The 4143-nt window shown below is 43.4% G+C and overlaps 1 non-coding gene across 1 annotated transcript; it reads left to right on the top strand.

Moving 5' to 3' along the window:
- Positions 1-2543: 2543 nt before the first annotated feature.
- On the top strand, positions 2544-2662 carry LOC145412705 (5S ribosomal RNA). Its single transcript, XR_013899616.1, has one exon. It is a non-coding gene; the product is annotated as a 5S ribosomal RNA (ribosomal RNA).
- Positions 2663-4143: the final 1481 nt, after the last annotated feature.

The raw sequence follows: 4143 nt of genomic DNA, 5'->3' as shown, positions 1-4143 counted from the left end.
GTTGACGAGTTGATTATGGAAATTTTTAACACCCTAAATATCCCCAAGCCATTCACTGCAACAGGAAGAATTAATAGGACTTAATACTTTACAACATGAAGTCCACACTTCTGTATATAGGTTTGTGGTATGGTTGCAGTTTGGAATGTAAATGCTTGACTTCTTAGGCCCGTGTTATTGTCGACAAGGAAGTCCCCTAACACCTCTTCCTAACCGATTTATTTTGCTTATTACACCTTTATTACCCTTTTTCACATTATATAAATGCTTCGAATATCGCGGTCTCTGCATAAGTAATATACAAAGCGATATTAACAAGCCAAATCGGAAAATAAATCACTAAAGAAGGGGCGCCAACGAGAATACTGGCCTTGGTGTCAAGCTTCTGGTAATATGACTTGCTTTTACGACCACTGCACGCCGGTCACCTAAATCACTGAGTCAATTACAGAAACTGACCTAAAAAACGGGTAAATACTACCTAATCTAGCCTGACCGTCGACGAGAGATGCTTGAGGCAGTTAGATACAATATCACGAACGTCCAGATTAGAGAGATTTAAGGGGTCACGTTGAGGGCGTAAGTTGACTCTGCCTCTGTTATGCTACCTGTCTGACGTGCTCGCCTGGCCTGCGCCGGGCTGCCATGGAAATGATGAACTACCGTTACGATGGTGAATGGCATGAGGAGGAGAAAGACCAGGGATTAAGCTAATGGACAGATATAGAAAGAAAATAGAGGGGGGAGTAGAAGGAGGAGATGCAGACCACGGACGAGGTGAAGGGACAGAACTGAGCGTGAAAGAGATTGGGGAAGGAACAGAATAAATTATTTAAGTTACAGAGATCAATGAAATCATGGAGCTGAAGGGTGCGGTCGAGGTGAAGGAATGCAGTAGTTACGTAGACGCATGAATGAACAATGGGATGGAAATGATGATAGTTTCATCAAGGAAAAAATGAATGTAGTTTTGACGCAGCCACCACTAGGAAAAGACGGAGAAGGTCTACTGCATCAGGATATGACACAGAGATATACAAAAGGAAAACAAAAGGTTGAGTGGATTTAAAAGCGGACTCCTGCTTCCAAAGCCTTGAAGCAAAATTTCAGGTGTTGCTAGGAAGAGAACGAAGATTATTTTTGGAATACGAAGTTATTGTTCTTCCCTCAGCCTCTGTGACGGACACATCATAACACATCCTCAGTACTCGGTTACGCAAATAATGAAAAATTCCTTGCACGGGTAACCACAATATGAATGGTCAAGTTCAGTGCTCAAGATGATTGTATGGAGCCCCGATGGTGAAGAAGAGTGAAGCAAGTCTAACAGCCTCCACCCTTCACACTCAGACACTCGTCCCCACATAGGCCTAACTACCGGTATCATCAGTTATCTGCTGCAAGTACCGTATTATTCATATGGTTAGCTATACTGCATTAAATATTATTACAGCATCTGCACAGAGTTCAGTCACAACTGCACTGCAGAATGAATGGGTTCGGGGCGAGAAGATTTAACGAGGGAAACGTGAGCAGGAGGGGAGAAGAATGAATTGGTAAGATTTGGAAGGATGGAAGAAGAGAGACTGGGTGAGATCTGGAAGATGGGAAAGTGGGATAGAGTGAGGGAAGGAGGGAGGGAGGTATAGGGGGTGGCATGCAGAAGGAAAAAGAGTATACGGTGAGTGCGATTAAAAAAAAAAAAAAAGTGTGGAAGAATACAGAAGGAGGGTAAACGAGCAGAAGAGGAAGGAAGGGTGAGTGGGAAGGAATGGAGGGAAGATTGGAAAGGTAAGCGAGGAAGTCAGATGTGCTGAATGAGTTGTGCGTGGAAGAGGTGAGGGTGGAAAGTAGGGGAGAGAGTGAAAGTGTTAGAGGAGAGTGATTGGGAAGATGGAATAGGAGTGGGAAAGAAGAGAAAGAAGGAGAACGGAAGTGTTGAACAGAGCAGTGTTACTGGGAAAGGTGAAAAGAAATGAGAGTGGGTGAGATGTAGAGGGAGTGATGTGGTAACCAGGGGGGTGGAGGCCGAGTGGAGGAATGAGAGGGGAGAACTGATAAATGAAGGGGTGGCAGATTATTAGCTGATATCAGGAATCTTATCTTAATCTTAATTTGGTCCACAGTCCATCATGGCGAAGAGACGGAAACGCCCAAATTCAATTTTTTGCTGGACACACACACACACACACCACATCTGACCCAGAGAGTTACGGAGGTCAGGCGGTGGGGTTACAAGGTGAAGAATGGGGGGGGGAGAGACACGTGAAGCTAACGCCCTCATCCCCACTCTCCCCAAAACGCCCTTCTCCTCCCTTCTTCCTTCATTATTCCATTCTTTCCCTCCTTATTTCTCTCCTCTTCCCTTCACTCAGCACCTTTCCTCTCCCACTTTCCAACCTTTTCTCTTCCTCTCTTCTGTCAGTTCCAGCCCCCTTCTCGACGAGTATTTTCAATTTTTATATCGACAATTTTATTAAGCTTAGGAAAAACTTTTATGCGAAAATGAACAACAGCAACGCCTCGGGTGGAAACAATTACGAGCCAACGGCCATACCACGTTGAGTACACCGCTTCCCGTCCGATCAGCGAAGTTAAGCAACGTTGGGTCTGGTTAGTACTTGGATGGGTGACCGCCTGGGAACACCAGATGCTGTTGGCATCCCTACGTGTCAAGTGGGGTTGGTGGAGGATTAATGCCCCTCCCTGTAAAACAATTAACTCTAAGCCCTTGGCCACCCCGTCTGGGATGCATGGCGTCTGGCAATGAATGAAAAAAAAAATTCGGCTGGCGCACCTTAACTCACTATATCGCCTGGCGTCATTTGGTTTTATGGTTACTACCTAGTACCGGTACAGTAAACTATTTCCTCGGTTCAAGAAACCACTGCGCTTGTCACTTAATGTAAGTCAACTAAACGCTGCGCTGCATACAGTGAGTGGATAGTGGACGCCCCCTCCTTCCATCATCATCATCATCATATTAAAACACTCTAATCATCCTACTAAAAAAAAAAAAAAAAAGAAAAAAAAAAAAAAAAAAAAAAGCCCAACTTCCAAACAGTAGTTGTTGACAAAACGCTGGGTAATCACAACTTGCAACGTTCCACTGGCCCCTAGTCCCTTCAATGTAAAACTAACCTGCACATCTTACAGCCTGCCTACTCCGTCACTGGCTTCGTCACACAAACATCACCAGCAGTACGGTATGATGCCATGATGCCTCAAAAACGCCAGGCACAGCACAGGCCATTCATTCGTTAAATGTTTTTCTTCACCACCACACTGCTTCATTGCAATTTCCTCGTCAAGTTTTCACTGTAGTCATGTGTTTCCACCGTAACCAGCACTGCGTAAGCACACACGCAGTACAATCCCAAAAATATGGTAAATGTGGCAGAGCATATGAAACACCCCATTGAACAGACACGAGTAACTGAGGTAGCCTAATGAACTTGCTGTGCGTCTCGGGACGGCGCCTAACCACGATACACAACCACACATTTTTTTTATTAATGATACCAAGTGCCTGAAGCACCATCTACAGACTCTCCAATACTCCTAAAAATATCTATAAACATTACCCAAAATACTTAATCAGAAACATATATGGCAAAGGTGGTATATAAGGCAAATTTACCACCTAATCAACTTTGCTACTGTTGGCAGCCTTGATTAGCAGCCCCAACGCTGACCGGGAAGTGAAATGACACGTTGCTATATTTTAATACATATTCTATATTTTATATGCAGTATGTTATCCGACCAGTATCATTATTCAGTACATTTCAAGGTAAATTTTGGAACGCAGTGTTTGGTGTTTGTTGCGTTAATTAAATACAGTGGGAAAAATACTGTTCGTCTGAGGTAGTGGTAAGTCTTTTAAAAACGGGATATAAACTCCGACACATTCAAGGAATAACTATTGCCTCCCTCCAGAATTACAAATATGTATTCTGCGTGGTTAAATTCCAGGTGTCCATCCTTCACACAATTTAGTTTGTCTTTAAATATTTTCAGCTGCCGGGATTAGATTATCATGAAATATTTGTGACCACAGAGGAACAAAGAGACTAATGTGATACTAAGCGAAATCATTTGAAAACTGCCTCCAGATTTCACGTTTTTATTTTCTTTTTTATC

This window comes from Coenobita brevimanus, chromosome 93, assembly GCF_032717465.1.
Source record: "Coenobita brevimanus isolate Jiangsu-jjx chromosome 93, ASM3271746v2, whole genome shotgun sequence".
In the NCBI taxonomy this organism is placed as follows: domain Eukaryota; kingdom Metazoa; phylum Arthropoda; class Malacostraca; order Decapoda; family Coenobitidae; genus Coenobita; species Coenobita brevimanus.
Note: the sequence above shows the minus strand (reverse complement) of the source record. Positions and strands in the feature narration are given on the sequence as shown.